The following is a 12,085-nucleotide window of genomic DNA, read 5'->3' on the forward strand; positions in this document are numbered from 1 at the left end:
GGAAAAACCCATTGGTCAACAACCAAAAAGCACCATAACTAACCTAACAACGTAACGTAACCTGGAGGTTCCTTGGTTGTCCCCTGGTGTAAAAAGGTCCATTTGTATGTGCACACAACAATTAGAAAGTAAAACAAAATATTAGCGTATTTGTGTTTAGATCGGTTATGACCTCCATTTCCGTCGGAAATTGGTCGTTTTTTATAGATTTTTTTGGTGAGGTGTTTCCCGAAAAAAATATTGGCTCGGCGAATGAAAAATGCAAAAAAACAAAACAAACACTATAAAAACATAAACCGGACCTAATCTAACCGACTCGCCATATGTTGGAATCCCTTATTTCTTACCTTATTGGCCTGGTTCTCGTTGGAGTTACCACATGTGTTGGTCTTGACGACACTTACATTCGTTCTTGCATTAATGACACTTTACGGAGGTCGGGACAACACCATGAGATCTAAAAATGCTATAGTTTTAGTGTGGAGGTAATGGTTTATGTAAACAGTTGGGGACAGTGAGTACACGTGGTGTAGTGGCAGATGGAAGTTGCAAGTTTAATTTTCATTCTACGTAAATTACAACTTTAAGCATGTTGCAGGTGACAGCTGGTGTACTTGAAGGCCAATGGAGAAGTGACAGAACCTTGAGCAAGACTTAACACCCAGCATGTTACTTCAACCTCATCAGTTAAGTTACTTATATATTATCTTGGCTATTATGGTCAGCCCATAAACCACTCAACACTGTGCTCCTACACTGGGCAGTGGAGAGTGTGTGTGTGGGACCTGGCTGACTGAATGTTGGAGGGCTCTGGAGGACTGTGTGTGTGTGTGTGTGTGTGTTGGAGGGCTCTGGAGAACTGTGTGTTGTAGAGCTCTGGAGGACTGTGTGTGTGTGTGTGTGTGTTGGAGGACTGTGTGTGTGTGTTGTAGAAGCTCTGGAGGGGCTTGTGTGTATTTGTGTGTGTGTGTGACTGTGTGTGTGTGTGTGACTGTGTGTGTGTGTTGGAGGGCTCTGGAGAGAACTGTGTGTGTGTGTGTTGGAGGCTCTGGAGGGAACTTTGTGTGTGTGACTGACTGTGTGTGTGTGTGTGTGTGTGTTGGAGGGCTCTGGAGGGAGCTGTGTGTGTGACCCCGGCTGTGTGTGTGTTGGAGGCTCTGGAGAACTGTGTGTGTGTGTGTGTGACCTGACTGACTGACTGAAGCTGTGTGTGTGTGTTGGAGGGCTCCTGGAGAACTGTGTGTGTGTGACTGTGTGTGTGTGTTTTGGAGGGACTGTGGGGACTGTGTGTGTGTTGGAGGACTGTGTGTGTGTTGGAGGGACTGTGTGTGTTGGAGGACTGTGTGTGTGTGTGTTGGAGGGACTGTGTGTGTGTGTGTGTGGTGTTTTGGGACTGTGTGTGTGTGTGTGTGTGTGTGTGTTGGAGGACTGTGTGTGTGTGTGTGTGTGTGTGTTGGAGGACTGTGTGTGTGTGTGTGTGTGTGTGTGTTGGAGGGGACTGTGTGTGTGTGTGTGTGTGTGTGTGTTGGAGGGACTGTGTGTGTGTGTGTTGGAGGGACTGTGTGTGTGTGTGTGTTGGAGGACTGTGTGTGTGTGTGTTGGAGGGACGTGTGTGTGTGTTGGAGGACTGTGTGTGTGTGTGTTGGAGGGACTGTGTGTGTGTGTGTTGGAGGGGACTGTGTGTGTGTGTGTTGGAGGACTGTGTGTGTGTGTTGGAGGACTGTGTGTGTGTGTTGGAGGACTGTGTGTGTGTGTTGGAGGACTGTGTGTGTGCGCGTTGGAGGAATGTGTGTGTGTTGGAGGGCTCGGTATTATTGCAGTTTCGGCCAGTACACGCCTGACTTTTAACCATCCCCAACCTTTAGATCTCCTTATTGGAGTATTTCTAACACCATTTTAACCAGGGAGCAAAGAATGTCAGAAAGGAGTTTTAAAGATTTCCATGCTTTTTTTTTGGGGGGGGGGATATAATTCTAAAGAGGGTGCTTTCCCCTGGAAATTAAGGCCACATTTCATTGAATCGACCCAAAATACACAGGATAAACGAATTTCTAAACTACGAGGGCATATTCGACGAAACTGCAATTTTACAATGGGCTCTGGAGAGCTGTTTGGACTGTCTAGATAAACTGAGCTGGGAGTCAAATTAAGATTAGCTGTAGAGATTTGGGAAAGCTTAATAAAGTGCTATAAAAATGTACAGGACTAAATGCCATTTAGTTACAGTATTAGTGAGCATTAGTACGTAGTAGTAATGTGATTAATAGTAAGTAAAGCTGGTTGTTAGTAGGTGGGTTTTAACTAACAAATTAACTAACCTAATCAGCCTAACAGATTAAATGTAACTAATCAAGACTAACCCAAATTAATATTAAGTTACCTATTATATAGTTTATATATTGGATAACAAATATATTAAAGAATGTAACTTAAAATTTGCCACAAGTTAACTGATCATGAATTCAGAAAGTTAAGCTAGAAAAAATTTCACTTGTTTAAATTATTAAAAATCAATAGCTTGTGTACTTTGCAGTTTCCTTTTCAAAATCTAATCGTGTACTGTACTGACTTTCTCCTCAGGTTAAGCTGGCCAGAAGTAACATCATACTGAACCTAAGGAGAAATAACTTAAAATGCCAGAACAGGTAAAGTCAACTTACGGAGTTTTATTTAGGCAAGGGAAGCTTGTGGGACTTGTGAAATCATTAAACATTGTGTGGGTGTGGCTTGTTGTAATTAGGGTGGGGGGACAATATGGCTTGTGTGTTGGCATATGGGGTGAGCAGGTGTGTTGGTAAAGTTTTTCATTCAAGCTAAATGTGACCAAGTTGTCAAGGGGAATACCTAAGGGGGCTTGAGGGGTGGGAGGAAGGGAGGGAGGATTCAGTAAGTGAACAGTGGTAAACTGTTGTGTATGAAGCAGTGTGGAGAGATTTAGTAGTGTAGCAGTATTGGTGATGAAGGCTTGTTATGATTGGCTATACTATTGTTGTGGTAAATGTTAGTTGTTGAGGTATCAAGAAAACTAAAACACTAATGCAACTTAAAATAAGATCTTTTGTAGATAAGGTATAAAAATAAACAATTGGGGACAGTATAAGTACATGTAGTCTGGTGGTAGATGGAAATTGTATGTTTAATCTTCATTGTACATAAATTACAACTTTAAACATGTTGCAGGTGACAGCTGACGTAAGTGAATGCCAATGTAGAGGAAGTGACCGACACCTTGAGCAAGATGTAACACCCAGCATGTTACTTAAGCCTTCTTAGGTAAATTACTTATGTACCTTAGTATGGCCATCCCCAAAAACTAATGGAAGTAAGACTCGAGAGGAGGGACTTACTTTGTGTGAAGGGTAGGAAAGGAGGAGCATTGGGCGGTGGAGGGGCGCTCGTACAGTGCAGGGGCGCTCGTACAATGGGGGTGGGGCCTCGTACAGTGGGGGTGGGGGCCTCGTATAGTGGACGGGCGCTCGTACAGTGGGGGTGGGTGCCTCGTATAGTGGACGGGCGCTCGTACAGTGGGGGCGCTCATGCATGGATGGTGGTGTGCTCAAGCAATGGTGAATGGAGTGCATGTTAAAAATGTGATGCAAAAAATAGCATGTACTATGAAGGCATGTGGGGGATGATGCCTAGATGAAGACTGCTGCAGCCAAAAGGGAGAAGGACAATGCTCCTGTGTAAGGTGATATAGGAGGGTGTTTGAGTGTATGGATATATCACATATATATAAGAATGCAAGTTTAGATTCCAAGAAATTCTGGAGTAAATGTTGTGTATTGGTAGTAATACATTAAGGCTAATTAAGATTGATCTAAATCCAAACCATGTTGCAGGTGGTTGGTGTACAAGATAGATGGATCAGACACAACAAGGTGACCACGACTGTCTAGCATCCCACACCTTGAGGACTACCACCTTACTAAGAAAGAACAGAATTGGTGTTCTGTACACTACTGTAAGAATAGTGTACTGCAATGTAAAAGTTAAGTATTACTGAAACCTTTTTTATATAATTTAGCAAAACTTGATATATTACTTAAAATAGTGCATTTAAGAACATACAGTACAAGTTAACCTCAATATTGTGTATTGGTTGTGATATAAAATAGCTTAATTAATTCAGATGTAGAGTATCTAAAAACAAATATAATCATGTTGCAGGTGGTTGGTGTACAAGATAGAAGGACCAGACACAACAAGGTGACCACGACTGTCTAGCATCCCACACCTTGAGGACTACCATCTTACTAAGAAAGAACAGAATTGGTGTTCTGTACACTACTGTTAAGAATAGTGTACTGTAATGTAAAAGTTAAGTATTACTGAAACCTTTTTTATATAATTTAGCAAAACTTGATATATTACTTAAAATAGTGCATTTAAGAACATACAGTACAAGTTAACCTCAATATTGTGTATTGGTTGTGTTATAAAATAGCTTAATTAATTCAGATGTAGAGTATCTAAAAACAAATATAATCATGTTGCAGGTGGTTGGTGTACAAGATAGATGGACCAGACACAACAAGGTGACCACGACTGTCTAGCATCCCACACCTTGAGGACTACCACCTTACTAAGAAAGAACAGAATTGGTGTTCTGTACACTACTGTTAAGAATAGTGTACTGTAATGTAAAAGTTAAGTATTACTGAAACCTTTTTTATATAATTTAGCAAAACTTGATATATTACTTAAAATAGTGCATTTAAGAACATACAGTACAAGTTAACCTCAATATTGTGTATTGGTTGTGATATAAAATAGCTTAATTAATTCGGATGTAGAGTATCTAAAAACAAATATAATCATGTTGCAGGTGGTTGGTGTACAAGATAGATGGACCAGACACAACAAGGTGACCACTACTGTCCAGCATCCCACACCTTGATGACTACCACCTTACTAAGAAAGAACAGAATTGGTGTTCTGTACACTACTGTTAAGAATAGTGTACTGTAATGTAAAAGTTAAGTATTACTGAAACCTTTTTTATATAATTTAGCAAAACTTGATATAATACTTAAAATAGTGCATTTAAGAACATACAGTACAAGTTAACCTCAATATTGTGTATTGGTTGTGTTATAAAATAGCTTAATTAATTCAGATGTAGAGTATCTAAAAACAAATATAATCATGTTGCAGGTGGTTGGTGTACAAGATAGATGGACCAGACACAACAAGGTGACCACGACTGTCTAGCATCCCACACCTTGAGGACTACCACCTTACTAAGAAAGAACAGAATTGGTGTTCTGTACACTACTGTAAGAATAGTGTACTGTGAAAGTTAAGTATTACGGAAATATTTTTGTTATAATTAAGCAAAACTTGAGAAAATACTTAAAGTACTGTACTAATGCATTCAAGACTGTAGGAGTGGACCTTGATTAAAGCCACACAAAGTATTAAAAATAACAAGATACATTATGTACAGTAGCATTATTAACTACAGTGGTAGTCACAGTTTTGTTGTGGTTGCAAAAAATTTCCATTTTATAATACTGTATATTTTTCGTCCACAGGTGAAGTATCAGCAAGGTGTAAAACGAGATACACGGACATCAATCAAACGGATTGAGAGAGGTTTGAATATCTCGCACGGATCCATTTCTCTTAGTGGTTTGTAAAATTAAGTGTAATATGTAATTGTTGTTCAGTGTGGGAAGGCCTCTGGTGGCTTGTTGAGGGATGGCGTTTGTACCAGGGGGAGGCGTTTGTACCGGGGGAGGCGTTTGTACCGGGGGAGGCGTTTGTACCGGGGGAGGCGTTTGTACCGGAGGAGGCGTTTGTACCGGGGGAGGCGTTTGTAGTGGTAGAGGCACTTGCACTGGGAGGTGTTTGTAATGGTTTGTACTCCTACAATGTCTGTGTATAACAAAATAAATAAATATTGAATGAACTTTACGTTTCATATTCCGAAGTTGAATGATAATGATCTAAATAAACCACAAGTACAGTAGAACTGTAAACTATACCTGAAACATGAACTAAAGTGATCAACTTGGATACACCCACATGATGGCTTCTGGGTAACTTAGAACATGATATATACATTAATTACATATAATTATCACCAATTGACATCAAAGTGCCATTCATTGTACGTACAACTGTTACAAACTAATGCCCATGTGATGCCCTATTGGGTTCATGTAATCAAAACTACTAGATACCCACAGATGGCACAAATAATGCATTTAAGTCACGGACGCCTCGGACAAAGGATTTTGACAACCTTACCGAGAGAACGGACGTCTCGTGTTCATTTTGAAATTCATCGGCCATGACCGTAAGGAACATTTTTGATTGCATACATACTATTAATTTGAAAGTATTGTATATATACAGTAAATGAAAGTAAAGTACAGTAAGAATTTTACTTACTAAATGTTGACAATCTGGACACTGCACACCAATTGCTGAATGGAAGTGTTTTACCTGAAAATATAGAAGAAAAAATCTTGTAAAATTGTAATAAACAACTTATGAACCCCCCTCCCCCCACCCCGCCCCCTAAAGACTTGGTAACTTGGGTAAATTTAGAAATATATCTGTACTGTGCCTGGCCAAAATTATTCACAAAGTACAAGACTTCCATTATTATCTAAAGCTAAATTTTGTGTAGAACCAAAACCTGACAAGATACTTTATAAAACCTTAAGGTCTAGTGAAATAAACTCACCTTATGTGGAGTCTGCAATATAAAGGTTGAATTGAGAAATCCACAACCGCTGGTAATGTGACGGCCTCACCATCACTGATGTATCTGCCGAGAAATAATAATGGTAGTGGTACTGTAATGTGATTTCGCGGGACACGGGAGAAAGATATCGAGTGATGTTGCCAATCATTACAAGTTTTCTGATTTTCTTCTGTGCTAATATTTGGTAATGTAGGTTTAAGAACATAAGACTGCAGGAATGGCCAGTAAATTGATATATATACTGTACCTAGACAGTGCAGGTATAAAACCAGGCTATATGACCAAGGATATTTTGTATTTCTGTATCAGCTTCTGGACTGTTATTGTATATTGCAATAAATGTGTAGTGTATACATATGAAAATAAAAAATATACTGTATATTCAATTCTTTATTTCGTATTACCTATCTACAAAGATGTAAAAACATAGTACATATGTAATTTTTTTCTCTGTTGCTGACAGAACATATTACCTTTTTCAGAACAATTTATAATGTAAGTTTGTTAGGTGGCGATGGTAGATACAACACTGCAGTAGCCCTCCTCCTTTATCCGGGCTTGGGACCGGCATGTTCGACTGAACAAGGCGGAGTTACTACTGTGCGTTCTACGTCTAACTACGGTGCTGTTAGTGCTATCAACTATAACTTGAAAAACTTTACCTTTATTACCTCCAAGAAGCACCTTGTAGTAGGTCCAGTCAGCCACACAAACAAACCTGGAATACAAAAAACTTTAAAACATAACATTCATAAATACTTGCATATAGACATTATATATTGTCATAAGTACTTTACCTGTTTGGAGGAGTTCTCGACCAGCCACACGTTCACCTCGGAGGCGCACAATCTGAAAGAAATGAGAAAACCTTAGTCCCATCCACACACATTAAAGGTGGGAGGTTGGGTGTGTGAGAGGGTGAGTGTATGGATGGGAGTGAGGGTGTGTGTATGGGAGGACCTCCCCCACACACACCCTCACTCCCATCCATACACTCACCCTCTCTCACACCTTTCCTTATACCCAACACTCCCTCCCAAACACCCCCACCTACCCTCCCTCCCTCCCTCCCACCCAACCCTCCTCCTACACCACCTCCCCTCCAACCCAACTCCCTTCCCATCCACCCAACGTTTTGGGTGTGTGGATGGGAGGATGTGGATGGGAGGAAGAGGGTGTGGATGGGAGGAAGAGTGTGTGGTTGGGAAGAAGGGTGTGGTGTGCCATGCCCTCCTCCATGCAAACACAGCATCGAAAAATATTCTGAAGAAAATTGGTTTGTATTGGTGTAATATTGTGTTGTGAGGACTCATTTGTGTTTTACTATTAATGATAAGTGTGCAGGGATTATGGTGGTGTAAGAGAGAGAGGCTTATAATAGTTGTGGACAAGGTAAGAGACTTGCTGTGTGTTGGTCTGCTGGCAGGAGCAACAGGATAGGCACGGCTTATAGCACTATTTTACCCTCACTTATATATCATATTATTGTATGCCAATAATTATTATTCAATATATTTAGCAATGGTTTTACTGTATCAATTTGACTAACAAATTATAAATATAATATAATATCTTGAAGGTTCTAAGGTTCTTGTGGCCCCAGAATATACTACATATTATTTTATTGATAACTTTAAACTATTGTAACACAGTAGAGATAGGAACACGTAAAGGAAGATAGAACATGATTAAATTATAAATCTATTAACCAACAGCTCAACGTTTAACAGTTATGATACAGTTTAGGTATAGACTAAAAAATGTTTATCTAACCTAACCCAATTATATGTCCATAAGAGAAGTGGGACATCTTGGAGTATCACAAGGGAGATAATGAATAAGCATTAATGACTAGTGTAATAATGCCCACAGCCATCCTGTCCACAATCCCATTAAAATCATAGACAATCTCCGCAGCTAACGGTCAAATACCCTTTGGATATTTGCCCAGCCAGCACAGTCAAATAACACCTTCATAACTTGTACTGAGCCATTATTGGGTAGTGGTGGTGGAGTCCCTTAGTACCAGAGTACTGTGTTTATATTTGATTCATATTATCCACAGTTGTTCTGTGGATGATGTAGTATTAATGGTAAAATTTCACTTGTTACCACCAAGCATTTGGAAGTTGAAATTATGCTTGATGGATGTAAAATGTTATATAGATTTGATTCTATTGTTTGAAATTTTTGGGTACAAACTTATAAATTAAAAAGTTTTGATTTTAGGGGAAAATTTGACATTTCCTACGAACATATAGGACAAGAGTGTACAGTGTATGTAATTAATTTGCATTAGTATATAAGTATACTGTATTGATTGCACCAGTATAGAATATATAACCTAATCTAAACCATACTAGCCTAACAGATGGACTATGCCAAGATCTGATTGGTTAACAAACCAGCAACTAAAATGTAAAATATCTCACTTATACAGAACTTAATTTTTGACAGAAATGCCATAGAAGAAAAGTGTTTTAGAATGATCAAAACTACTGATTGCAAACATAAAATTATCAAAAAATTTTGGGTGGCAACAAATGACATAATATCATATTAACTAATAAAAATTAACACAACTTTTTATTTTAATGATAAATACCAGTATTTTTTTATATCTTCTCTATGAACATAAATCACCTGTAATGGGCAGGACATGAAAGATGACGGAGAGTACGGGGTAAAACACGGTGAAGAACTGATCATGTGACACTAAAATGATGTCTCCACGCTCTTTGACACAGAGAATTTAACTATTTACTGTAAACAATCTACCAAAAAATATGACGTGGCAGCCTGTGTTGTTGTCCGCTCTTAAACCAATAAACATTGACTCCGGTAATACTGTACTTAACTTGTCAATAAATGACAGACCCTCACATTGGTGGTTTTATTACCATGTACCGGTATATAAAATTGATTGTGTTTTTTTTCTTTTAGGCTTTACTATCCAGATTCATGAGTCTATTATCTCCACAAATCCCTTATTTATTTTTTGGTTTGGTTAAGTAGGATCTTAAACCTATTATATGCACATTATAAATTATGAGAATTATATTGTTGGAATCAAATCCCATAATAATGAGTTTAAATACATTTCCAATTTCTTTTGAGTAATATTGGTTAATGAGTGAAACTTATGTTCTTATATTTCATTTTCCCTCCCTAGTTATGACTTCTTGTTGGCGTTGCTGTTTATCAAATCGTAAATTATCTGCAAGACCCATTGTCAGATTTATAACCGAGTGGGGAGGCCTGTTCAACGACCAAGAGGGCCAAGATTATTTATTAACGACTCTGCCATATATGACATTATTAGGTGTAATTTCTATAATGAAACCATTTGGAAATAAAACCAATTATACAACAGAATACTAACTTTATTTATGACAACTAATGAGTCAGCTCACAACATTTTATGTATACTGTATATGAATTCATAAATTATTAAACTACACACACATATATGTAATGATAGTTTAAGTATATAACATTTACAGGAAAGAATTATATAAACTGAAGTACAGCAATGAACATCTGAATGTAAATTAATTTTTCTCAAATAACCAACAAGACAATAATGAAAACTGATGATGTTTATGAAAAAATGACAACAGAGAAATAATGAGAAAATATTCCTTCCATTAATAACGTCCATATACACAGTACTGTACTCATTATGTGATAGTGATAATTAACTCAGTACAATTTAATTTTCCTGCTTTTTCCTCCAAGTTCAATTTCTGTGTAAGGTCTGCCCAAAATACAGTCAAGACCAGCTTACTTTTTCTACGGTGAGTCATTGAATGCCTATATTGTGTAAGCATGTGACAGTTGAGAAGGAGTGTTCACATATTGCAGTGCTTGTACCAAATGTGAGGGCAGCCGCATAAAGCTTGTGTATGTGAGTTAATCCATTTCAGAAAGGATATGATATCTTGAAAATTTCACCAATGTTTTTGAGAACTGGGCAATAAAATTCTTCAATAAGTTACTTAGCAACATGACATTCACTTACCAGAAGAGACGACTCAGTGTCGACACCTATGAGCTTAGCCAATGGGACAAGATTTTCCGGAAGTAATAAACAAGTCTTGGATTCTGGCCAACGACTAGAAATGACTAAGTAATCTCATATTATGTTCACCAAACTCAGCATTGAGTTCACCAAGGCAGTTATCTAAAATTTTGTAGTACAGTTGATGATGTAAATCAGCTTCACTATCAAAACCATGAACATTAGAATGTCTTACAGTTGTTTCAGTCACTGTTAAGTATTGGAGCAGTTTGTGTTTATACCAACAGACCCAAAGGCAGTCCTGGTGGATCAAGTTTCCAATCTAGATCATTGGAACAACTCATTGGTAGGGGTACCCGCTCTATGGCAGTTCCCAGGAATATAAAAACATTTTCACTCTCCAAATTTTTTTACAGCATATTGAGATAGAATATATTCAAAACTTATGAAATGACTTTGTTGATAAAAGTCTTGTTTCCATATAAATTAAGACCGTCAGTTATTTACAAATGTGATCATGAGCACACAGCCATGCATCAGCCAACACAGTCCCACCAATACTGGAGTCTCGAGTACAGCAGACAGTGTTTTAGAGAAGAAACAACAGCATATACTTATAGAAAACCTCTACAAGTAGATGGTGCCTGTACTGTATTGATAGAGATAACACCAGAGAGAAAAAAGGAAGGTTTACATCTGTATTCCTTTACTTTGCTGGAGACAAACTGGGTCATGATAAAAAAGGCAGTGGCTACTTAACCAGGAGTTCCTGGCTGGTCACACTGGAGGTTATGTGAGAGGGTTATGCCTCCCAGTCATTGCTGACTTCTTAGAAGTGCCACACAGTCCTCAGCCTCCCTCACCTTCGGTGACTGGAGACAGGCTAAACAACTTAGCAACGTTTAATGTCATCGATGACGGCCCCGTTAAGGTGTGGGGAGCTATTTCCCACGCCAAAGTATAACATATGAACAAGAATGATATTAAAGAACTCATAGAAGAAGAAATAGACGCGCAGAGAGAAATTAAGAGACCCGACGGAAAATCCACCTCGGCTCTAGTTGGATTTTTCCACAAACTTCCAGAGACAGTCACACTGGGATGGGACATCGTCTGAGTGAGATCTTACGTGCCATGACAGACCAGATGCTTCAAGTGTCAGCGGTACAGTCACCCACCCAAAAAATGCAAGGCCCCAGAAGATGTGTGCTACAGATGTGTGTCTTCTGGACACCAGGCGGTCGAATGTCCAGGTGGTCGGAGGTCGTAAGTCGGGGAGGAGCTGTAATCTATAGGATGAAGAAAAAGACCCCACCACTAACACCAATGGTAGGAGACTTATCTCA

General features: G+C 38.7%; 2 long non-coding RNA genes across 4 annotated transcripts; one reads left to right on the forward strand and one right to left on the reverse strand.

Annotated features, from left to right (window-relative positions):
* Positions 1-46: 46 nt before the first annotated feature.
* On the reverse strand, positions 47-7,687 carry LOC121875187. 3 transcript variants are annotated; one of them, XR_006090697.1, is made up of 5 exons: positions 7,390-7,687; positions 6,698-6,781; positions 6,400-6,453; positions 2,527-2,613; positions 48-457 (listed from the first exon to the last, which is right to left on the reverse strand). It is a non-coding gene; the product is annotated as an uncharacterized LOC121875187 (long non-coding RNA). The 3 variants fall into 3 exon arrangements; XR_006090604.1 differs by having other exon boundaries at positions 51-457; positions 7,381-7,686; XR_006090660.1 differs by lacking the exon at positions 2,527-2,613 and having other exon boundaries at positions 47-457; positions 7,381-7,686.
* LOC121876209 lies at positions 2,556-3,900 on the forward strand. Its single transcript, XR_006090769.1, has 3 exons — positions 2,556-2,645; positions 3,181-3,273; positions 3,843-3,900. It is a non-coding gene; the product is annotated as an uncharacterized LOC121876209 (long non-coding RNA).
* Positions 7,688-12,085: the final 4,398 nt, after the last annotated feature.

This window comes from Homarus americanus, unplaced genomic scaffold (genome assembly GCF_018991925.1).
Source record: "Homarus americanus isolate GMGI-L3 unplaced genomic scaffold, GMGI_Hamer_2.0 scaffold24495, whole genome shotgun sequence".
Lineage (NCBI taxonomy): Eukaryota > Metazoa > Arthropoda > Malacostraca > Decapoda > Nephropidae > Homarus > Homarus americanus.